This window comes from Microtus oregoni, unplaced genomic scaffold (genome assembly GCF_018167655.1).
Source record: "Microtus oregoni isolate MIOR12 unplaced genomic scaffold, Mior012 000027F_ref0000203, whole genome shotgun sequence".
NCBI classification, from domain to species: domain Eukaryota; kingdom Metazoa; phylum Chordata; class Mammalia; order Rodentia; family Cricetidae; genus Microtus; species Microtus oregoni.
In genome coordinates, this window is record NW_024543086.1 from 31,176,028 (window position 1) to 31,201,681 (window position 25,654).

The following is a 25,654-nucleotide window of genomic DNA, read 5'->3' on the forward strand; positions in this document are numbered from 1 at the left end:
TTTGTAGTTGTCATGACATGGTGGTTGAATAAGAATGCCCCCAATGCTCAGATGTTTGAGTGCTTAGTCATTAAGGAGTGGAACTGTTTGATAGGATTAGAAGGATTTAGGTGGCATGGCTTTGTTGGAGTAAGTGTGACACTGGGTTGGGCTTTGAATTTCAAAAGCCCAGGTTTCCCCAGCCCTGGCCTGTGTGGATGAAGATGTAAAGCCCTCAGCTACCACTCCAGTGCCTGCCCACCTGCTGCCATGCTCCCTGCCGTGATGACAATGGACTAAACCTCTGAACTGTGAGCCAGCCCAGCAATAGAACAATCACCAAGACACACGAGAGCTGTATCTATAACAGTGTTTGTAGGTTTGGCTGACAAGTTGTTGGATAGGAGAAAAATCTGGGTCAGGAAAGGGGTCATTATAAGGACTTCCATTAACATCGCACCAGAGAGTCTTTTAATAATAACTCTAGCAAGCTATTCCTTGTCTAGTACAAGTTCTGAGTTCAAAAACTAAGAAGAATGTTCATTATTAGAAAGACTGACTTCTGGTTATTTTATAAGCAGAGTGATACCAGGATAACTGTCTTCTCGCGTCCCTCCCCATTCTCAGTCAAGGTGCTGTATTTAGGGTTTCTAAAAGTATGTAACAGTCATTTGCGGAGAGGCACTAATAAAACCCCTGGCTAATAAAAGTGAAGAACAAGAGGAAAAACTAGAGGATTTATTTTCAGTGGTCATAAAGGCAAAGAGTATATTGTTATTTTGGTTTTTCCTTTTTAAAAAAAAACAGTTTCAGTTTTATTCTTGAATAAGCTGCTCTGTTGATAGTTTGAGTCTTAAAATGGAAAAATATTCAAACTTGTTGTTTTTCATTCCTGTTTATATAGAGACTGGGTCTCTGTTACCTAGGCTGCCCTTAAATGTGATCTCAACCTTGACATTCCTTTTCCTAGTCCCTAGTGCTGGGATTTGCAAGTGTGAGAAGTACCTAGTGGATGTGGTACTGGAGTCCTGACAGTGACCTCGGTGTGTTGGGCAAGCACCCTTCCATCTTAGCTACATCCCTACCTCTCAAGTTTTTATAGGACCAAGCAGAACAGTAGACACAACTGGCTGGCGGCGATGGCGAGACCAGGCCCCAGCCAGTGGATGGTAATGTTGCCTGGGCACAGAGTCATTTTCTCTATCAAGTACTTGAGGAAATAATCAAGGGTCATATGCAGATAAGACAATTCTTAGAATTTTTGTGTCTCAAAAGTGAATCTAATTCACCCACTCTGCTTTTAGAATCTCAAATGCATTTAAATTAAACAAATGCAACCAAATTTTCATGCATTTATTGTCTTTTAAGCTGGTAGGTCTTCAGTATTAACAAATTGGATCTCGGGAGGCAGAGGCAGGCGGATCTCTGTGAGTTCGAGACCAGCCTGGTCTACAAAGCAAGTTCCAGGACAGGCTCCACAGCCACAGAGAAACTCTGTCTCGAAAAACCAAAAAAAAAAAAAAAAAAAAAAAAAAAAAAAAAAAAAAAACCAAATTGGATCTCTTTTTGTTTAGTCTTGAATTTTCTAATGATGTATTTGACTAACAGTGTGTGCTAGAATAAATACTGCTGTTGTTCACATCCAGTGGCAATGTCTGTGTGATTGCCACATGGACTCTCTTCTATGTCTTGACGGGTGTTTTGGAATGTGACATTTCCTATTTGTGGGAGCTTCCTGTTACTTTAGCTTTAGACAGTGAGGCGTGAGTGCTGAGTGTTGCCTACTCCCTTAACCACTGTGTTCCTCAGTCCTGAGCCTTTGCTTCGCCTGCCTGCGCTGGGAGCAGTTGCCCTCCTAGACTCCTTGCACACTGTCACAGCTGTCTGTTCTTGTAGTCTTCCTAATAGAGGGTAGAAATGAGGCTCACTCAACTCATACTGACCCCTAGCAGACCTCGACTGAAGATTCTTGACCCGGCTGTGGTGGTGTGCGCATTTAATCCCAGCACGCAGGAGGACCTCTTGTGAGTTTGGGGCCATGCTAGTCTATAGAGTGAGATCCAGGACAGCCAGAGTCACACATAGAAACAAACAAACAAACAAAGGATCCTTAGGGAAATCGTCTTGGAAAGAAAGGATTAAACTCAATGAATTGAGTCCAGAGATTGCTACCAATTCCTTGGGCACTAGGTTTTCTATCCTCATCCTTTTCAGTTTGTTTTGAGGATGCCTGTGAGCCTTCAGTTTCCCACCTGATGTTGCTATTCATCGTGGCATTGCTCCGTGCTGCTGCTTTTTAAGGGCTTCTGTGGAGCTTTGGAACTACAGGATATATTCCCAAACTACGTGTCTACTTCTGACATCAAGGACCACTGAATTTTTCCCTTTTATGTTAAACACATTGGTCAAATGGCTGCAGACGCAGGCCACTTTCAGTATCCTACAAAGCTACCCCAGTAAGACTGCAGTAAAGCAAACAACACTGCATTTATTGAAATAGAAATGAAGAAAATACTGATTTTAGGGACAAGTGCCTCCATGGAAATGCATGGAGTTTGTGGGTTCTGCTGCCGTCCTAGGTGACGGGGGGGGGGGGGGGTTACCCTGGGTTCTGACCGCTGAGGACATTAGTACTCCAAGTGAACATTGGCTGGCAGGATAAACAAGAGAATCACATGATGAGACTTTATTACCATAGTCTCTTTAATTGATAAACAGCAATTTTGATTCACTGAATACTCTTGACTCAGAACAGAAAAGCTTGCAGAAGACAAACTGCTGAGTGGGAAGGTAGTGTGAAGTCCTGCTTGGAAGATCTGCAGTGAAGCTGAGCACTACTTTTTCAGTCTGAAAGGATCTGGAAAGATCCTGGGTGTGGGGTGTCCAGCCTGACTGTGTGAGTCTCTTCATCCCAGAGGGTCCTAGCTGTGAGGTGTTAAGCCTCATTATTTGAAGGGCTTCCACTTTGTAAACCAGAAAGCATCCACTTGGCAGGGAGAATCAGGACCCAGCAGGACTTTTCTTTAATCCTAGCACTTGAGAGAGTCAGGCAGATCTCTGTGAGTTTCAAGCTAGCCAGGGCTGCATACCAGACCCTGTCTATGAATGAATGAATGAATGAATGAACGAACGAATAGCAAACAAATAAAAATAAATCAGAACCTCCAAACTGAACTTTTTTTTTCATTTGCACACTGCTATTTTTAATGGTGTTAGAAATACGTTTGAAGTTGCAAAGAAAGAGACCACCCCTCCACAGTGTTTTGACAAGGCACAAGTTTACTCTTGATCAGGAGAGTGTGCTGTTCATAAAGCAGAGGAGAAAGCACACCCAGACAGAAAATGCGCTTGGTTTTTACTCTGATTCAGGTGCTGATTGTATCGTTTCGCTATCGTTTGGGTACTGCTAACCTCATAGTTTTTTTAAATTGTCTAGTTTTTTGTTTGTTTGTTTTTAAAGGGCAAAGTTGGAGGGAGAGAAAACCATGTAATCATTTTAATTTCAAAAAATTAAAAATTGTGATAAAAATATTTTTCCCAAGGGAGAAAAAGGAATCGGGTAAAGGACATGAAGGGCAGTAGGAAGGGGTAGGCCACCTAAGGCACTTAAACTCTGGGAATGCAGCAGGGCCTTTCTGTAAGCAAAGGTTTTGCCTGGGAGAGAGGGTTAAAACATTTACATAAAAGTCTTACAAGGTAGGGAGATAAAAATATTTGAATTCCTTTTCATTAACACAGATTTCACAGTGTTTAATACAAAAGATTAATATTTAATGTTTTTATGGTGGTAAAATTTGAGAAAGATAAGTTTATAAAAAAATGAGCTTTGCGAGCTTTTGGAGTTTCGGTTGAGGTTATTTCCTGTAGGGTGTAGCTTGCTGTGGGCCCTCCACTGTGAAACTTTCCTGTCTGTGGCCTGACTACTTTCCTGGCCCACCAGTTCTCCTCGGCTCCACGTTGTGGAAACTGTAATGGGATGTGCATTTGCACTTCTGCCTGGCTGTGAAACCTTCACTAGAACGACCTTTAGGGTGGCATCAGTATGGGCTGATAGTTAGGAGGAGAGGGACCATATAGAAAGAAGCCATCTGAAAAAATGTCAACTGATATCCAGAAATTAAAAATATAACATTGTAGGGGTTTAGTAGGCACTCCCAAACAGCTTCAGAATGAAAAGTTAGCCACATGTGGCTGCCCACTTCTGCAGTCACAGCATTTATGTGGCTGAGGCAGGAGGATTGTGAATTCCAAGCCAGCCTGAATCACATAGTGAGATTCCGTTGCAAGAAATCAAATGCAAGAAAGAAAACTTGAACCCTTATCTTTCTTTGTGTTGCTTGTTAAGTTAGTAAAGCAGTCTGCTTTGCCGCCTTTGTGTGCTGTTCTAACCAGCGCTGAGAACCCTTCTCTGTCTCTTCCTGATGGGGCTTCTAGGGTTGTCGTCTATAAAAGGTCAATTGCAGAAATAAGTGATGTTTAGTAAAGCAGTCTGCTTTGCCGCCTTTGTGTGCTGTTCTAACCAGCGCTGAGAACCCTTCTCTGTCTCTTCCTGATGGGGCTTCTAGGGTTGTCGTCTATAAAAGGTCAATTGCAGAAATAAGTGATGTTTACCTTAAAAATTAGATGCCATAATGTCTATTTTTTGCAAGTCAGGATCTGAACAGTAGTAAGACAGTTAGATACATTGTCCATCATATGTGAGATGCTATCATTTTGTGAGTGGGTACTCTAGTTATTTGTTTGAATATGGAAATTGTATTAGTATTAATAAAGTTCTTAGAGAGGTTGTTAGGGGAGTCGAATGCTGTCATTCTGTCTCTTCATACTTAGGAACAAAAGCAAATGACTGTGAAGTATTTAGTGGGTTGAACCTTAATGTAGTGCTTGCCTTCCCCAGTATTATAAGAAGCACTTTGCCCAGTTGCCATGGAAACAGATTTAAATTATTGAAAGTTATGATGTAGATTTTGATACTGATATGTGAAAGATAGATACTACGTACCAAGGATCTGGATGCTACCCCAGTATTTACTTCAGGGACAGGCATTGGCTGTACTTGCCATCACAAGTAAAAAAAGGTTCCTGGCCTCAAGAGCTCAGATTCTCCTAGGGATGGCCAGCAGCTAGATGGGCAGGACAGCAGGCACAGAAGCATCATGCCTGCCGCTGGAGGACTGCTGCCAGGAAGTCAGGAAAGCAACACTGACAGGTGGGTAAGAGATGGCGTTCCCGCCAAGGAAGCTGCTGATATGAGCTGAAAAGAGGCAGAGTTCATCTAAGTCCATCCTTAAATTACAGCCTTAGCCACATATCTAGAAAGTATTGGTGGGATGGACTGGACCAGCCTGCCAGTGGTCACTAGACCATCCATCCACCTCAGTTGTTTGACTTCCAAGCCTCCTGGGGCTGCTCTGTGGTTAAGAGAGGCTGTAACTTTGGGCATGTTTTAAGTGCTGTGTGGATTGTGCATTAGCAGCAATGGTCTTGCCACTACGCGTTTAGCTGCTGGAAGGAAGGTGTTTTTTTGATGGGTTAGCTCACTGTAATACTACAAACAGTACTAGAGATTGTTTATAGTTAGCTGTTGGATGCTTGCCTTGTCCTGAGTACTGAACTGGTCCTTGTTCAGCTTCCAGCTGAGTTGAGAATGAACATGGACAAATATGAAACAGAGTTGGATATCAGAGTGTGGTAGGACCATGCATGCAAGTGTTCAGTGTGCTAATAGAGGTAGCACAACTGCTCCTGTGGCTCATGCTCTGTTTTCAAGGAAGCCTTGGCATGGTCGCCAGAGAAGACCGAGCACAGAAATGGCAGACTTGAGGGGAGAGGTGAACTTTCCTCTTTCTGTGTGAGGTGGGCCTGCCAGCCAGGAGTGGAGGGCAGTTGTACCCATGGCCATCCAGTCTACCACTACAGAGGGCAGCTACATACCTGAGATGGGGTTCAGCACAGCCTTTTCTGACTGGTTTTCATCAGAGTTGAGATATAGAATAGAAGAATGTAGTTGGAATCAGTGATGGCAATCTACCAGTGACAGACTTCATATTGTTTTCCAACAAGCAGTTCAAGAGTGCATGTCAAGTGGCTGTGCTGTGCTGAATTAGGAATAGAAGCGTGGGTGAGAAGGCATGGTGTGCTTAGCTCAGCGGCTGCAGCCCCCAGGTGAAAGGAGAGGAGGTGCACACCGGGCAGATGCTGTGGGGGAAGTCAGAGAAAGCAGGGTCCAGATGCAGGGTCCCCAAGGAGAGATCTAGGCAATGCTAGAAGACCTGCTTAACTTCATCTGGAGCAGCTTCCTGTCTTCTCCAAGTGTTCAGTCCCAGACCTCATTCTAGGTATTGACTGTCATTGCCTTCTTACCTGCCACCACCTCTGCTGGGGCCTTTTTTGCTCAGGCAGCAGTGATGGACTCTATTTCTCCCAGGTCTGGAGCATTTGGCCAGTTGAGCTGCTTTCTGTCGGCCTCTGTTTTAGTGCAGGATTCATGCCTCAAAGAGCTCTGCGTTTGAGATAACTGCTGGGCCTAATGCTAGAGGCAGTAGAGGAGTAAGGTTGGCATGGGTTGAACAGCATCAGGAGACTGAATAACTGATAGTTTTGTTTGCATATTGCTTTTTCCTAACTAGGGTTAGTGCTGATCATTCCCTGTTACATTCAGGTTTTGAGGTATTTTAGAGATGATTAGAGATAAACCTATAGTGTTTAGGACAGACAGCTGTGAGAGCTGACGGTTGGATTTTGTCATCGTTAGTTTAGTTTATAATCCTGGCAGGATTTCCAAGTGTGTGGTAGTGACATCCTGAAGCACACAGACTAATAGCCCTAGTGACAGGCCAGCAGCCTTCCTTGCGCTGCACCTGATAGCTGTAGTGAAGCTGTGGGAGCTGGCTGCTCGGTAACCTGCTCACTCTGTGTAAGACTTGTAAGAGGAATTTAAATCCTGGACCTCAAGGATGTTATCTCCTTTTCTACTCAGATTTAAGATCCTGGGTATGTGTTTTATCTTTATTTTTAAATATTATATTTTTTTAAAAAAAGAAACAATTTATGTTACTAGAGTTAAAATCTGAAAAGCTGTGTTGAACAGTGAGTGTAGTCCATGTTTTTTTGTTTTGATGAAAACAGTTTCATGACGGTAGCAACAACTATGCCAACAAAGAAAGCCTTGCTGTTATCTGCCCTATCAAGAGTAATGCCTCAGTATTTGGGACACTTAAAGGCAAAAGTATTAATGTCTTGTTTCCAGAAAGAAAATGTGAGCTCCCCTCTACCTAGTCAATCTAAAAATTGTGCAGTCCGTTTAAAGTTCTGTACTACATTTCTGGTTTATAGTTTCTCTTTCTATTCTAAGTTTGATTCAAATATCACAGTCATTAGAAGAAATTGCTGTTTAAAAGGGCTTGTAACCCCGCTAACGGATTACATGTCTATCCTCATTGTTTCTTAGTATTCCCTTTAAAAACACAGGATTCTTTAATCCAGGAAGCTGAAAAAACAGCATGTTCTAGAGGACACAGGTTCATGGTTCCTTCCTGTCCAAACTCTAAACCGAATGCTTTTCCTTGTTCATAAATCCAAGGACACTGTTTATGTGAATAAAAACAAACTGAGTAGCACCTGCCATTCAGTCGCAGAGAGAGAGAGAGAGAGAGACCTTCTTCAAGTCACTAAGCAAACAAGTGCATTCAGGTTAGGGTTTTGAGGTGCTTCATGCATATGTGGACAGAACATCAAATGTCAGCGTGAATTTTATGAGGAAGTAAGGAAAGGTGGGAACACACCCATGGTTAAATCTTAGGTCCACAGTGGGTGCGTTCAACTGTGGGGCTGGCACCTTGAAAAATTGTTCATAGAAACACAGAGCTGTCGAGTTGCTCAGAAGGATTCAGATGTTTTACAGTTTTTTTTCTTTAAATGTCTTTACCATGATTCTTTAGATTAGCAAGAAGACAAACAACAAATAGTGCTTGGCAATTTTGCTATAAAATACTCAGCACTGTGAAGTTGACTCAGCCAGCTGTTACTCTCAGTAGCTGTTCTGGTGTGGCCAGTTTGCTGGGGCCTGTGGCACCTCGCACATGCCCTTGTCTGAGATAGTTGGGTTCTGGAAGAGGCAGCCGTAAGTTCAGAAGGCATCAAGAGATGGTGGGTTTTGTTCCACTCTGTCACAGCTACTTTTATGAAGATGACAAATCTTCTCTGGGCCTCTGTTGCTCTGTTTATACTCAAGGGAGCTGAAACCTGCAACTTGAGCCTTATGAGTGCTATGACTTAGGGTCACATGAAGCATTGTGCCCTCACCTTGTGTAGTTGGCATATAGGCATGCGACTCCTCCATCAGTGCTGCTAGTCACCAGGCTTGCTGGATTTTCCTCTTGCAAATGTTTCTCCCTGCTTCCCTTCTCACTATCCTGCATCTCACCAGCTATTGTGCCTTTCAAGATGCTTACGTTATACACCCGCCTTTCCTCTAGCATGTCCCATCAGCATTGTGCATCTCCTGTCCCTTCCCACCCGATTCTCTGTCCTCTGCTCTTCCATCCCCTCCAGTTCTAGACTCTTGGTCTTAGACTGATCCCATCTTGAGCATTTCCGCATTCAAAATTCATCACTCTGCTCTGGCTTTTAAGATCTTCTGTGAGTTTGTCCTGCAGCATCCATCCTACTTTATTCACTGTCCCTGTGCATACTCAGTGTCATCTCAGTTACCATAAACATTGTGTTTTTCTACTTCCTGAACAGTTTCATTCTTTATGTGGTTGGTTGGTGTGTGTGTGTGTGTGTGTGTGTGTGTGTAGGCCAGAAGCTGATTTCAGGGGTCTTAATCTGTCATTCTCCAGTACATTTTTTGAAATTGAAAATGGGCTTTCCCATTTTCCCAACTAGGCTGGCTGGTTGTCCAGTGAGCTCCTGGGGTCTGCCTCTACCCCCATGGGTTACAGAGGTGTGCCAACATGCCTGACTTTTGTATGGATGCTGGGAATCTGAATTCAGGTTCTCATGCTTGCATAGCAAGCACATTAGCTACTGAGACATCTCCCAAGCCCAACTTTTTTTATTTGTTTTTAAAAAGTATCTCTCCGTGAAACCTTAAAATAATCATGAAGCAAGAGTGGCTTTAGGATAACTGAGTAGAGCCCCGCAGAAGGCAGGGATGGAGGAAGAGGCACCTTAGAAGCAAAGAACCGGGGTAGGAGCAGGGAGATAGAGACTAACCATGCAGGGTTTTGAGTCAATGCAGCCTTTCTAGAGGGTAACCACCAGCTGGGAATGTCAATGCTGGGCTGTATATTCTCAGCTGCTGTCCAAGGCTCTCCTGGTACATGGCTGCCTTCCTCTTACCTCTTACCTCTTCAAGGCTCCACTGACTTGTGTCTTTCTGCTCTGCTAGGTTTTTCCTACTCAGGGATGGGTATGGGGCAGGGTCGAATGTGGTTCAATATGTGCTGAGGTTCTGCTGGGCAGGCACAAAGAATCTACAACATTTGAGTGACCATAAACCAGAAGGTAGAAAGGTAGTGGGATCTGCGATATGGGAGTCCAGGAGGTTGGAGGATTTGAGACTTAAACTTGGAAAAAAGGAGTTCAGGCAAGCCAGGGTAGGTAAAAAGTGTGATTTTGCTGAGGGACTTATCTTGCACTGAGTAACTGAGAGAGGGAGGCAATCTTGCGGAGAGTAGCTACATGGGGGGGGGGGGGCGGTAAGGTGATGGGTGTGAGGCAGAATAGTGTTTTGGAAATGATGGTGAGCTGGGCTAGTAAACTGGGCTGAGGTTTGTGAAAGGCAAATGGCCACTACTTAGAAGCACCGCAAGGCCAGCGATATCTTCAAGGTTAACACCAGGACTCCGAGCCTGCTCTTACACTACTGGCAGCCTAGTCTCAGCAGTGGTGTGGCAGAAGAAGTCCAGTGTCTCCATTCTCATCTCCCTTGGACTGGTGGAGTTGACTCCCTCATGGCTACTGCTCTAGGCTGCTTCATTGCCTGGACTGCAGCAGAGTGTCCCTGCCTCCAGGACTTGCATGGACTGTTTCTCCATGTGTATAGTTTGCTCCCCACCACATTCGAATCTCTCCAGGGCTCCTTCAGGCAAAAGGGAGCCCATCTCATTCACTAAACACTCTTACTCCCCGTTTTTTCCTGAAGATCACTGTTTGACAGCATACACTTTATTGAATTGCTGATTGATATGGTACAGGAGGGCAGAGATGTCTCTATTTTTAGTGGTGCATTTTCTCTGCACCCATTATAGAACTTGGCAGATCACAGACGTTTACAAACTTTAGTTAAGTGCAGAGTGTACATAACCAAATAAGTGAAGGGAGGAACTGGGGGGAAGGCTAGCAAACAGTCAGAGGGAAGGATGGATTTGAGGGTGGAAGAGGTATGGGTGGGTTGTTACTAAGGGAGATTGAAGTGCAGAAAACAGAATGGTTCCTGTTGTTGAGGAAGTCAGCTGTGGGTCGGGTGATTACGAATTCCACTTCCTGGCATGATGGCAAAACAGGAATGCTGGGTAATTTAGGAGGGGTCAAGTTACCAACTATTGACAAGAATGGAGGGTGGTGATGGTTTCACAGAAAAGTGGCTGTGAGGCATCACCCCCAAAAAAGAATCTGCCCCCACCCCCACCCCCCGGTGTGTTTAGTTCCCTGTGAGCTCCTCTGACTCTTTTGTTTTTAAGAATAAGAAATATTACAGTATAGAAGTAAAATGTGATAAAGCTAGTTTTTCGGTCGGTTGCTCTCACAGGGGAGGCCAAGAGTGTGTCAGTACAGTAGTTGGTATGACTGGCTAGTTCCTTTGGGTCTTTGGGACAGAGTACCAGCGTTTGCTTTTCAAACTGTCACAGGTTCAAAATAGAGTACCATTTATGCTGCTAGGGTTGTGGTTGGAAACTTGAATACTGCCAGAATCTTCCTGTTGACATCTGAATAACTCAGATTATGCTTCTGGTAAATTTATGGTCCCAAAGTGCCCAGCAGACCTCCCTGCCTTCAGTGTCGGCTGTGCATTGCCATGACCTCACTCTGCTCAGACTCTGGCTTTCTTGATGCTTCACCATACAGCTGCCCTCCTGCTTTGGGACCCAGGAGGGCTCACCCATAGCAAAAAAGATTTCAGCCTTTCGTGTTCAAGTTCCTGTTCGTGCTTTGTTTTAGGAGGGAGGCATCTTCCTGAACCTCAGAAGTAGAAACCCGTTTCAAACAGGATTTCCTCTGGATGGCAGGCCTCTCCTGCCAGCACTTGTGACCTTGTCCCACTGTGGCTGTGGCCTCTGTGCCTCATTCCCATCCTCAGCTTTCTGTAACTACTTTTCCCTCTTCTGCTTTGCTTGGGTCTGGTTTCTTCCTCTTTTTTGTGTTCCCTGGGCTGAGGAGGTCTAGTTATATTTTTGGCTCTCAGCTTCACCTTCTCAGGCAGGTTTTATGTAAAGTCCCTCCTTCCATGGATGCTGGGTGTCGTCCTTGGCTTCTCACCACAACTCACTATGAGCTTCTCTCATCATAGACAACATGGCTATGTGTCTCCAGCATCTGTAGCCTCCAAGCGACCGTCTTGATTGTCGTGCTGTGCCTTCAGCACCTAGGATAAAAAAAAAAAAAAGGAGTTAGAAAGCTCCTCCCAGATACCTCTGAATGAAAGAGTGATAGAGTCCTGCATCTTCCATCCGTGGCCATAGCCACTGTCACTGCAGCACATTTAACACAAGAACAGAAAGGACTGGTTTCACTGCTCCCAGCAGTCTGGTGAGTGCTGTGCTGCTTTGGAGAGTGACTGTACATTTCCTTCATCTTCTAGGCAACAGCTGCATCCAGACTTAGCCCACTGACGGGAGCTCCCAATACTGAATTACTTTGTGCAGCCAGGGATGCGTGCACAGCACTTGCGCTGTGGGGTTACAGTGCTTGTGCAGCCAGGGATGAGCGCACATGCGCTGTGGGGTTACAGTGCTTGTGCAGCAGTGATGAGTGCACAGCACATGCGCTGTGGGGTTACGGTGCTTGTGCAGCAGTGATGAGTGCACAGCACATGCGCTGTGGGGTTACGGTGCTTGTGCAGCCAGGGATAAGTGCACATGCGCTGTGGGGTTACGGTGTTTGTGCAGCCAGGGATGAGTGCACAGCACATGCGCTGTGGGGTTACAGTGCTTGTGCAGCCAGGGATGAGTGCACAGCACATGCGCTGTGGGGTTACGGTGCTTGTGCAGCCAGGGATGAGTGCTCATGCGCTGTGGGGTTACGGTGCTTGTGCAGCCAGGGATGAGCGCACATGCGCTGTGGGGTTACGGTGCTTGTGCAGCAGTGATGAGTGCACAGCACATGCGCTGTGGGGTTACGGTGCTTGTGCAGCCAGGGATGAGTGCACATGCGCTGTGGGGTTACGGTGCTTGTGCAGCCAGGGATGAGTGCACATGCGCTGTGGGGTTACGGTGTTTGTGCAGCCAGGGATGAGTGCACAGCACATGCGCTGTGGGGTTACAGTGCTTGTGCAGCCAGGGATGAGTGCACAGCACATGCGCTGTGGGGTTACGGTGCTTGTGCAGCCAGGGATGAGTGCTCATGCGCTGTGGGGTTACGGTGCTTGTGCAGCCAGGGATGAGTGCTCATGCGCTGTGGGGTTACGGTGCTTGTGCAGCCAGGGATGAGCACACATGCGCTGTGGGGTTACGGTGCTTGTGCAGCCAGGGATGAGTGCACAAATCATCCATTCTCCTCTTTGTTCAGTTTAATTAATTTAACAACATTCATTCTTGTGTAGCTCCACGATCTCTTTTATTGAATCTTGCACCCGATGATGTCCATAAAGGACTTGATCTTACCGTTTACTGCTCTCTTGACTCTCCTGCCCTGCTATTGTCCCTCCCTTTCTAAGTAGTTTCCCTTCTAGTTTCATGGTTTTTGGGGGGGGTGAGGGATGGGGTGGGCATTGAGGCTGCATTTCTCTGTGTAGCCCTGGCTGTCCTGGCTCTGTAGACCAGACTGGCCTTGAACTCAAATCTGCCTGCCTCTGCCTCCTAAGTGCTGAAATTAAAGGTGTGCACCACCACTGTCCAGCTTTTCTACTGTCTTTTCTAGATTCGACGTGAGAGAGAACATGCAGCACATGTCTGTTAGTCTGATTTGCTTAATATGGTTCTCCCAGATTGTTTTAATTTTGATTTTTCTTTTAAAATTAGTTGCTACCATGTAGTTGATTCTGGTCTTGACCTTTTTGCCCTCCTGCCTCAGCCTCCAGAGTCTGGGATTACAGATGTGAACTACCCTCCTCACTACTGTATTAAGTTCTAAGTAGATCTGGAGCAGTAAATCTGGAGCAGTACCCATAGCAGCACTAAGCATTCAGTAGGGTTCATATTCTGCTGCCAAATGGTTCTGGTAAGTTGGGCACCAGATGAATTGAAAAAAAAGCATGTAGGTTTTGCAGTTTGGGGCTTAGAATCGCCGTTTATGTAAGCCTGCCCACTGGAGGTGGATTGTCCTGCCTCAGCATTGTTTATCAAGGGCCTCCTCCTGTGGGATCTCTGACCTTCATGGCCAGAAGAGTGATGAGCCTTGAGGGGCAAGAAGGTTGCTCGGTTTAGCATGATTCAGTAGCCTGTGTTGATTCAAACTCCAAGTTCTGACCCCAAGTAGTTTGTTTTAGACATATTTAAGGATAGCACAGTTTGGTGAAAACGATTGTGGTGATAATGAACTCAAACTCACTTTCATAACAAAGCATATATAAATCTCGAAGAACTAAGTAAGCAAGATACAGATTAGACGTGACTATGTTGAAACTTTTTAAAGTCTGTAAAGGTAGCTTCTGTAGATTGACTGAGAAAAACAAGTTTACACTGGGGGAGTGGCCAGTGCTGTTGCTGGAATGTTCTCTAGCCACACAATAGCACAGGATCACCAGGCTGAAAAGCAGCTCTGCTCCGGGTCCTGCATCCCTTCCCTTGAAGGAACAACCCTGTGTGCTTAATTAACATTCTAAGTTCTCCTCGTGCTTATCTGTGAGGACAAAGACCTGCATCTTCACGTCCCCAGCCACACAACCTCGACTTAACCACTCCTTTAATCCATCATCCTCATTGGTTTTTCTTGGTCAGCTCAGTTCTCCATCCCCATCCTCTGAGCAGCCTCTTTCTGCCTTGAAGATGAGCACCTTTTTTGAGCTGTCACCATCCAGTGGTAGCAGCTCCCCTGTTGTTATATTCCCTAGTCCTCCTAGCCTGTTGGCTCTGCTTTCCATCTGGAACATTCCTTTAATCAGCCACAGACCCCCGTCCCTTTGTTCACCTGGAAATATGAAGAAAGTTATATGTCTTTACCCTCTGGGAGTAAAATTCTCTCCCAGAGAAACATTTCTCGCCCCAGCTCTGGATCCAGCATTCCACCTTTGTATTTGTAAAAGAGCATATACCTTTGCTGCTTTGTGACATGTTTAAAGTTTACTTCTTTGGAGCCAGCATCTAGCATTGACATTTTGAATACTTTCATCTCCTCACCTGGTGTTGGCCACTTTCTTAGGCCACTGGCACTTGGCCTGTTGGGCCCAGACACTTGGTCTCTGACATGTTCTCCTTGTTAGTCAGCAGGCATGACTCTCAGCATCAAGCCCCAGACTTTTGCACATTGATGCTGTTGCCACCTGTAGCTGCGGGTGTGTTGTAGACAGCCCTTATGGTGAGCATCGCTGCAGAGTGCTCAACTGCACCCTGGGTCTCCTCTACTAGACTCTAGTGACCATCTTCCCAATGGTGACAAGAACAAATGTCCCTGGAAACAAGGACAGTCCTCTCCAGCTGAGACCACTGATCTGGAATCGACACTCTGTGGTGCTCGTTATGTTTCTACCTTAACACGCACCAGTCTCTTGATGCAGATTGTCATGCGTCCAACAGGCAGGTGGGTAGAGGGGCTGACTCTCCTGACACTGTCATTTTTAAGGGTTGAGGTGAGCTACCACCGACATCCTTTTGCCTGTTGGACATCTGACAAGGAATCCTCTCACCATAAAGTCAGTCAGTGGGTACAGCACCTTGTGGTTTATTGGAAAAGACCTTAGAATCAACCTGGAAACATTGGTTAAAACAGTATGCAAATATTGAGTAGCATTCCTTTCAATCTTAGTTTTATAGTTTTAAAAATTATTTATTTAATGTTTTAACTGCCTGAGACTATGTTTGTTGTTTTTCTAGCTGTTGGCTCCAGCATATAATTATAAAAATGGGGATTCTGAAGCAGAGTCTTCCAAAAGACAGTGTAAGCAGCAATGTCAGATTGTTCACTAAAGGGGCAAAAGTATAGTATTGGTCTGGGTGAAAGGTATGAAAATATTCTTGATTATGGCACCTGGGTGAGTTTATAAAACTGGAGTGCACAGACGATAGAAAGAAGAAAAATAGATTTCTCCACAGGCTTGATGTCAAGCAACCTATTCAGAATGTTTAGAGTCATGCTCATAGACTAACTGACAAAGCATGGTGTGCCGGAGACCACACTGGTGACTTCAGCTGCTTTCTTCTCTTTCTCTTTGTTCAAAATAAAAGGTACCTGATACTTTAAAAATGGGAATACAGGAAAATTTAGAGAAAAAAATTAACCCTTTGCCCCCTTTGCCTTACATTGAGAGCTAAAGATATGACGTAAAATGAAATAAAAGACATACAATGTGCCCCTCACATCCTCATGGAGTTTGCTGTGCACTGAAACTACATGTATGCCTATAGGCTGCAGCCTCTTCAGCTTAGAGATATTGATCTTATAAGTGTGGTGTGCACTGTGTGTACTTGTGCTTGTGTTTTTGCTGTTCTAGGACAATATCACAGTTTGTTTCTGCACTTCGCTTATTGGACAGTAATGTTCTGAACATTGAGGTATGGGTTTATGGCTTTTAATTCTTTGCTGTTGTTTGTGATGCTGGAGATGCAGTGCAGGGCCATATGTATGCTAGGCAGGTACCCACCACTGCTTCATCCCTTCCCCCACTTCCATGGTTTGTAACTACAAGTGGGAGTGAGTGAGTGTGCCTGTGTGTGCAGATGCATATGGGGTTACACGTGTACACATGTGTGTGGAGGCCACAGGTCAGCCTGTTTTCAGGTGCTTTCTACCTTCTTTTCTGTCAGTAGTCACAGTGACCCGCAGGTCCCCAATTAGGCAAAACTGGCTAGCCAGTGATTGGGGACCCTCTTGTTCTAGGTTCTCGGGTGTAGGACCCTAAGTGTCCATATCATACCCAACTTCATCGGCGGGTATTGGGTCAAACGGAAGTCATTCTACTAAGATGTCTCCCCCTATCCCTTGGAGTTTCTTGCCAGGCCTGGTCTTATCAGGCTTTTGAATTTTACCTTGGAAAAGTACATTCCCTTAATTTCTACCAAATTTGAGCATTATTATATCTTTTGTTTATTTGACTATCTCTGTTTCTTCTTTTATGACTTGGGTTTTTCTTCTTTGTTGATGGATTTTTTTTCAGACACATTTTAGATTTCTCTGTATTGTAGATGTATTGATGTTTCCTGTATTCAGGTGTGTTCCCTCTGGGGTCTTATCTGCCATGTGGCAATTGCAGTCTGTAATTGTGTTTGTCACCTGTACACTCATGGCAAGGCTTTTGGCGTAAGTTTAATAGCTCCATACTCTAAGAATTTTTACCCCAGAAGTTTGTCCTACATTTTAATGTTAGTCTGTGCTTTCTTTTTGTGTATGACATGTGATAGGGAATAAGTGTCCATGAAAATATACTAGGGACACGAGCCAGTGCCACTGTTGCACAGTCCATCTTTCCCCCACCGATGGCTAATGCCACTGTCATTTGTTTGAATTGCTCACCATGCATGACCTCTCCTTCCTTGGCTATCGTACACTCTTGGTACCTTCTGCACTTGCCGTTACAAGGCTTCGTGTGTTTGTATATTATGGGAGGCCTTGCTGTGATGGGATTAGAATCTAGGGTGGAGAAACCAGTGGGTGCCCTAGGACAACTAGAGGCTCTGAGGACATAGATTAGGCCGCTCTGTGACAGCCAAGGCGTCACTGGGTGCTGGTGGGTGTAGCTGTCAGGACTGAGGCTGTGACCTTTTAGCTGCAGCCTTGGGGCTGAGAGTCTCAGATCTACACTTTGTCCCTCCTTGTCCCCATTTCCAGCTTGTACCTACTGTCTCTTGGGAACTTTCAGCTGACTCCTTTTTAAACTGATCCTCCTAAAAAGCCTTACCCAGTGCTCTAGCTTGTACTCCATCAGAAAGCCCAAAGCCTGCCTTCATGAGGATTATTGGGAAGCACCATCTTCATTTGGAGGCGGCCTCTTGTTCTTGCCATTTTCCTTCTCAGCTCATAGGGCTCTCCTGCCTGTCCCCCCCCCCTTCTTTTTAAAAAAATTTAACGTAAGGTCTGTTTTTTTCTCCTTACTTTGTACTGAATTAAATCAGAAAAAGAACGCTGTATTTAAATTCATTGTTCTTTTGAAGAAATGCTTCAGCTTATTATGTTTGTTTAAACTACAGAGGTATCTGTCAGCCACCCTGCTTCTGCTGAGCATGGGGAACATGACTTCTTTGGGTGTCAGTACATCGCCATGTTCCAGACGTGGCTGTCTGTTCTGGACTCTGGACAAGTGGGACCACATTAGTGAGAATCACCTTGGAGAAGACTGGCCTCTGTAGAGGATATTCAGGCTATCCGGAGCCCCTGTTGCTTGTGCAGTGTTTGGAAAAGAAGTAGTAAAAGACACACCAAATGGGAAGAGAAAGTGCAAAGTCTGTTTTCTTTTCAAAGTGGAAATGTCTTCATTTGCTGTGCAGACTACAGAAGTATTGCAGTCACTAAAGGCCCAGCAATGCCTGATGGTGTAGAACAGCCCTGCTCATGCGCAGCCTCTGCCTAGGAGGTCTGCTGCATCCACCAGCACTTGGGATATGACACCACAGTAGTGGAACTTGTTTATCTTTTATGCCACTGTAACTTATAGTCTTAGCTGGGTGTAGTGGCACATGTCTGTAACCCCAGCACTCCAGTGGCAAAAGGATCTCTGTGAGTTCAAAGTTAGACTGGTCTACAAGTGAGTTCCAGGTCAGCCAGGGCTAAATAGCAATATAATTAACAATAATAATAATTATTATAATTATAATAATATTAGAGTGGACATGAGGATGAGCAACAACTAAGACCCCCTGCAAAGAGCTCAGCTCTTGCTCACTCCCAAGTCTGCTCAGCGTGTGGCTTCTGTGCCTCCCCCTTCCCTTGCTGCACCTTTTGTTTCTTGGGCATGCAGCCTACTGTGCACACACTCCCTACCTGCCCTTGTCTTTCTCTTGCTTCCTCCATGGTTGTGTTATGTATACACATAGTCTACTCTGTTGATAAACTAATTATTTTCCTTAGTTATGCATCAAGGCCATTTTTAAAGTACCAAAGGATTTGTCTGTCTCCTTTTGGTCAATTATGATGTGATTTCAGAGTAATAAGTGCACCAACATTTGTTTTTAACCGTCTGGCTGTTTCAGTTTTTCTCTATTAATATTTTTAAGTAGCATGTTTTCCTGCTTTATGTTTTGCCCATATGTTGAGTGCCTTGCAGTTTGTTCAAAACTGGGACTCTGTCTTTACATTTATATTTGATGTCTGTTAGAGGATTTTCATGTAGCTGTAAGTAAGAAAACGTCAGAATGTTTGCCTGCATTTGAGGACTGTGTTGCTGCTGGCCAGCTTCCCTGGTGTCTGACTGCAGTCCAGTGTGCAAGGGAGACGCTCAAGTGCCACACTGCTGTAAGTGCTTGCTTGTGGCCCCACGTAGCTGCCTTAGTCTTGCTTGTGGCCCTGATGTTGAGGTGGATGTGAAGGCAGAGTCAGGCATACTGCTGCTTCTCCTTTGGGAAGAGTCTGCTTCGTTGGTAGTTCCATTGAGACCGAACCAATCCTGCTCCAGATTCCTTCTGCATTGAAAAGGAAATGGAATTCTGACTCGTGGTCCAGTGGTCATCCAGCCTGGCTAAGAGAGCAGTCATGCCAGGCAAGGGCAGATAGGAGATGCTCTGAGTGTAGAGCACAGCTCTGGGAGTGCTGACGGCTAGCTGGCAGAATTATTCTCTAGCCAGCGAATGCCTCAGTTTTAATAACCAGTTAGTAATTTTTACACTATCCTCTGTAATTTTTCCAAAAATGTCCTGTTGCCAGTCTTCTGATAAAGACTGTTTTCCTTTTAAAATCATAAATTAATAAATTGCTCAGTACACTTGGCTGCCATAGCAGCCTCTTGTCCTTGGGGAGTGGGTTCCACACATCAGAAGTTCATAATATACTGAGGTCATTTCCAAGTCATGATTTAAGGTTTTAAATTTTCAAGTGAAAATATCTTTCTCTGGCATATTTATAGGAAACAAAACAATGCTGCTTGAAAACAGAGGACTCATTAACATAGAAATCCAGGCTGTCTCCTCTAAATGCCTGCTCTCAGGGACTGAATTCCACCCCTGGCATCTTACATAGGACAATGCGGACAGTATGATGAGGAGTAAGTTCATGGGAAGAGGCTTACTATGCTGGTTGAAATAAAAATTTGGTGAAAAGTTTGAGTATGGAGACTGCAAGACTAGTTTTTAAAAGTATCTTGAGGGATACCTTGCTAAAAACTGTATTTGCTTTTCCTTTAAAAACCAAAAATCTTAGTTTAGCCATATAAGAATGTTACATTGCCAAATATCTTGACATCTTGCTTGTTACATCATAAAGGTTGGAAAAATTAGGCAAAAGGAACTCATTCCAGCTTCGGTTATTTCTAGAATTAGGTTGTGTGCTGGCGTACACTATGCTGAACAGACCTAGACTCAAGCTGCCCTCTCAGTACCGCTGTGCCCGTAGATTCCCTCACTACAGAGCTTTCTACACACAGTAGACTAACACACAGTGGACTAACACAGAAACTCACAGCTGCTTGAAGTGTAAAGAGTAAGTATCTGTAATCTGGTCAGCCCCAGATGAGACCTCTGTGTTACCCACCTCTACCCGGCTTATGGACCGTCTCAGAAGAGGGAGTGGAAAGATTACAAGAGTCAGAGGCCAGGGAGAACTGGGTTGAAAGTTTCTTCTGGACATGGCAGGACTGCTGTACCCAGGAACTCAGCAGCTGTGCCCACACAAGACCCACACAAGAATAAGCCAGTCAACATTCCAGCATGGAGTAGGGTGGACTCAGGGGACTTTACCCCAACTGGAGCTATGGAAAGTCGATGGCTTTTAGGAGGCTCTTGGTGAATTGACCGTGTTCCAGTGGGTGGCCCCACACAGAAGTACAGGGGCAGCATATTGGACTTGGTGTGTTATTAAAAATAAAAAAGGACCCAATGTTGGGAGAGGATGGTAGATATGGAAGGAATGGGGGATAAATATGACCAAAATATATTGTGTGACTTTCTCAAACACTTAATAAAAATATTGTATGAAAATTGAACTAGATGAGTGTATTCATTGTAGAACCAGACTGTAGTGCTCTTGTTTTATGGAAATTTAAAAACCCTATTGTCATTATACATTAGAATTTTTTTGTGTGTATACGTGTCAGAATAGTTGGTAGGAATAAACTCCCCCCACCCCCAATTTGGAAGTTTGAAGTACAATTTAAGACAAGCTAGAAATGCAGTTTGTTGTGTAGTTTGAAAATTTTAAAAACTGATTGCAATACTTTTGTGTTATTTCACATAATAGATTCTGGAAACTAGAAATGTGACAGACAGAATAATAACACTAATTGCTCACATTATTGGCATGGATTGATTTATTTAAATCTCTGCTGTACATTACATGTCTGCTATTCTTTCTTTATCCTATCAAAGTCAGCATCCTGTTGCCCTCACTTTTAACTACCCCCTGTGGCTCTGAAGGTACTAGTGGCTATCTACCTGGAGGTTTTCCAGGCTGGGATTAAATGCATCCTGGTCCACCTGGTAGTAGACTGTCACCATCACTGGTCCCATGGCAGACCTTTGAGTATGGATTCTTTGATGGAGATGCAAGCAGACTCAGCTGCGGTACAGGTGTCAGTGCTTCATTTCTCTCGGTACTCTATTGTATTTGAGCACCAGTTAATAGTTCTGGTTAGAGCTAAAAGGCATTGGGTTGCAATTTTTCTTAGTTGTGAAAAATGCTGCCATATCATTTACATACAATAATATCCACTCATTTAAGGTATAAAATTTTATTGTTTTTGTAATTGTATGTAATTTTATGGCTATCACTGCAGTGTAATTCACATCATCTTCAACAAAACAAAAGCCCCCTCATTGTATCTGTATACAGTCAGTCTCTTTCTGGACCCCAATTCCAGGAAGCCACCAATCTAATTTGCTCTGTAGACTGACTTGGGGAGCTGCTATGAACAGAGCAGTGTGCATTGTTTGGCCACTGGCTTCTTTCATTTGCTATATTTCCAAGTTTGTCCCTTTCCACGTGTGTCAAGATTGCTTCCTTTCTTGTTCTGAGCAGAACCCATTGCATACCGTACACTGTGCACCGTTCGCTACCTGACAAGTTTGTTAGTGATTCTTGGTGAATCAGAGTGATGCTGCTATGAGCATTTACCTGCAAGTTTTTGTGTAGACTTTTCTCTTGTCTCTCTATGTCATCTCAAAACTGCTTTTTATGATATCTTTGTGACTTCCTCATGGTGTGACAGCCTCAGGGCAATCAGCTGGCTTACAGGCTATCTCATCTCCTGCAAAGATGAGCGTCTCATGAGACCCTGGAAGACCTGTTGTCTTAGTTAGGGTTTCTATTGCTGTGATGAATGCCAGGACCAAAAGCAACTTGAGGAATAAAGGGTTTATTTGGTTTACATATCCTGAATTGTAAGATATTGTTGACTGTGTCCTTTGCTTTATAGAAGCTTATTAATTGTTTCTGTCACTGCCTGTGCTTCTGGGGTTATATTTAGGGAGTGGTCTCCTGTGCCAATGCGTTCAAGGTCCCAGATTCATGTCCGGACCCTCGGCAGTCTCTCTCTCTGGCTCACTCTCTCAACAGTAGCTCCCCTTTACCTTTCTGGTGGAGTTTGCTGTCTCAGGTCTGCTCTGGCCCAGGTCACTGGTTCAGTCCTGGTCCGCCAATGTCCCTGGACTTGATCTGCTCCTGCTCCCGTGGAGATTGCTTCTTCAGGCCCACTCCAGCCTAGGTCTGGAATGTTCCTCTTACTAGATTTTGTAAGGAATAAGCTCCCTAGTCACTCACCATGTTGTCAGCTCCAGACAGATCAGTTCTGTCACTCTTTGTCCACTCCAGACTGGGTGATAGTCCCCTCTGGCTCAGTTCTGACCCAGTGAGACAATCTGTTCTAATGCCCTTTCTTTCCCATCCCACAGTGGCTCAGTGTTAGATACCAGAGTGTTGTTTATAATAGGTGTTGGATTTAATTTTCAAAAGGAATTGTCAAGCGCTTAAGTAGACTTTACTATGACATTCTGAAATTTTCAGAATGCATTCCATGCCCTATCAAAAATGTTCATGAATATTAAGTTAATTTTTTGAAAACCTATTCTTTTCCCTTTGCTACATTTTGTAAAGATTTACTTAGCTTATAATTTTCTCAATTTGGAAGTGTGTGGGAGTTTCAGGTGAGTACAGTGTCAAGGCATAAGTAGAAATAAAAAGATCTTTCAGTATTAAAAACAGGTGATACTGCATTGAAAATATTTTAAAATCTCTGTCTAAAGGACCCTCTGGATCAGTACCACTGATGTTCAGGGTTTGTATATCTTGTCCTTCTAAGTGCATCATGATAATTGTATCTTTGAAATATTTTGGCATGAACAGATTTTATTTTCTAGAAATAAATAATCCAAAATGAAAATGCAGTGTTGAAATCTTTGAGTTGTATTTTAATGGTTTTTAGTAAAATAAGTAATTTTGCCTGCAAATTTATCTACCTACTGGAACCTTTGAAGACAACATTATGTGATAGAGTGTGTAGTCTTCACCATCTTCTTGGCTTTTTCTTAGTGTTCATTTACCTCAACCATAACCATATCTTTTCCTTTTTTAAGAGTGTTAATTCTGAACATATATTTTTGGTTTTTTAAAAAAATTCTAACATTGTCAACCTCTCTTTTGATTAAAGCATTTAGCCCCTTAAATCATAATATAATTGTTAGAATATTGGGTAAGGCCTACTATTTTATTGTTTGTGTTTGCCTCATCTTTCTTCTCCTCATCCTCCCTGTCTTTTGGGAGTTCATTTGGGTGTTTTTAAGAATATCATTTAATTTCCCCTATCAATATTTCAGCTAATATTATTTATATTGTTGTGTACAGTTATTTTGGAATTCTGCCTTAACCTCCCAGTCAGTCTTTTTAAAGAATTTACTTACAATCTATAGAAATGTAAAACCGCTTATTGCATTTGCCTCCTTCATCCTTTACGCTAAAATTGTCACATGGATTTCACCTGCAAACCCCATGCCAAGGTGCTATAACTTTTGCATTGATCTTAATAGTGAAGAAATTAAGAAGTAAAACCAGTCTTAGTTCTGTACTTGCATATTTTCCACTTTGGTGCCTTTGCTCCTAAGATGTTTCTGCCTGCTGCGCCTTTTCTGTGTCCTGTATGAGTCTTTGAGCGTCTCTAGGTGTGCCCGTCTGCTGGTGATGGATTGCCATTGTTGTTACAGATATTTTCAGTGACTCTAGATTTTGGTCGATTCTTCTTAAGACTCTCAGGGGAAATACAGCCTTGCCTCACTTGTTTGTGAAGCTCCATCTTCCATATGCTGGCTGGCCTGGCACATCTCAGCTTAGTTGTTATTGCCATCGCTATATTCTCTAGAGTCTCACCTGCACGGGTCTCCCAAAGATCTGGGGTACAGTTTACCCTTTTTGAGGAACTGAATTGAAAGTCAAGGGATATGTCTGCACTGTACAAGCTTAATGACAAAGATGTAAAGATAACTTAGTAGAGAAGGTGATCTTTTCTACAAATGATGCTGTAGCAGTCGGATGTCCATAAGCCATCAATAGTGATTTATGTCTTGTGCATATATAAAACTTTGCATCTTACATTTAGATATATGGTGTCTTTCTATGTCGTGTGAATTTTGAGGGTCCCACCACCTGGCTCCCAGATAAATCATACACAGAGTCTTATTCTTATGAATGCCTGGCCTTAGCTTTCTTTGTTTCTAGTCAGCTTCTTACGTTATCCCATTTACCTTTGCCTGTGAGTTTTTATCTTTCTCTATTTCTGTATACCTTCTTTTACTTCTTCCTCCGTGGCTTGCTGTGTAGCTGGGTGGCTGGCCCCTGATGTCCTCCTTCTCTCATTCTCCCAGATTACTCCATTTATTCTCTCTGCCTGCCAGTCCTGCCTATCCTTGCCCATGCCTCACTATTGGCCATTCAGCTCTTTCTTAGACCATCAGGTGTTTTAAACAGGCAAAGAATCACGGCTTCACAGAGTTAAAGAAATGTAGCATAAACAAAAACAACACACCTAAAGATAATATTCCCCAACATTTCTAGGTCTAGAAGGAAACACAGGAGTTAAGTTCTGTGATCTAAGATTTATTAGCTACAGCAACAAAAGTATGACACATAAGAGAAAGGACATGTAAATTGGACCTTACCAGATCAAAAGTATATAATTTTTATAAAACACCGATGACCACAAAAGTGGAACACTAACTCGAAGAGAACAGTGCCAGAAGCACATTTGCAAAGTGCTTGTGTCCAGAGTACACAAAGATCCAAGATTCAATTGTAAAAAAAACAACTGCATACCATTAAAACTGAGCAGATTTCATCAGATACTTAATCCAGAAACATAAAGAAATGGGGAATAAGTACATAAAAAAGATGTTCAACATCATTAGTCACCAGGGAAACAGTTTTAAAAGAGCTGGAGAGATGGCTCAGGGGTTAAGAACAATGGATGCTCTTCCAGAGGACCCAGGTTCATTTTCCAGCACCCACATGGCAGCCCATAACTGTCTGTAATTCCATTTCCAGAGGATCTGACACCCTTACACAGACATATATGCAGTCAAAACACCAACTGCACATAAAATAAAAATAAATAAATCTTTAAAAATAAAAGAAAGTACCATGAAAACCTTATGCCCTCTAAAATGTCGAAAATGAAAAGAATCTTCTAAATGATTGGCAAGAATAATGGACCAACTGGGATATGGTACCCTACTACTAGGGGTGGAAGGCCCTTTTTCAGTTTCTTAAAAATCTATATATTCTGCTGCCATATGGTCTGCTCACCCCACTAGTATGTGGGAGAGAAGTGGAAGCGTGTATCCAGGTTCATGTGTAGGAGAATTTCTGTGATGTAGTAGTCAGGACTGCAACCCACTCAGCTGCAGGGAGCTGACAGGCTGTGCAGAGAGTGCTGCTGTCTAAGCAGACCACAATTGCAGCAGGTAGGTTGCCACTGCATAGCATGGATGGACTGCCATCTCCTGACTTCTGATTCAGCACCTAACTAGTATCACATGCTTGAGGTTCTCATTGTGTTTTGATTATGTCACTACCAGCTTCTCAGTAGTCTGCACAGTCCAAGTTATGCTGTGGTAACAAACAGAACCATGTCTCCATGACCTGAAGTAAAACTTCTTTCCCTTATGAACTGTGTTTTCCTTGTTCCGTGTTTGTTCATTCTGAGACCCAGGCTGATGGAGGAGTTTGTGAC

General features: G+C 43.7%; 1 protein-coding gene across 5 annotated transcripts in view; it reads left to right on the forward strand.

The window, feature by feature from the left end:
• Mrtfb (myocardin related transcription factor B) overlaps window positions 1-25,654 on the forward strand; it is a 165,959-nt gene that overhangs the window by 28,228 nt on the left and 112,077 nt on the right. The window contains exon 1 of one of the 5 annotated variants that reach the window (XM_041676525.1): window positions 15,833-15,851. The exons of the other annotated variants lie outside the window; for them this stretch is intronic. The gene's annotated coding sequence lies outside the window, so the exon portion shown is untranslated. Of the gene's footprint in view, window positions 1-15,832; window positions 15,852-25,654 lie in introns of those variants that run through there. 5 annotated transcript variants of the gene reach the window in all.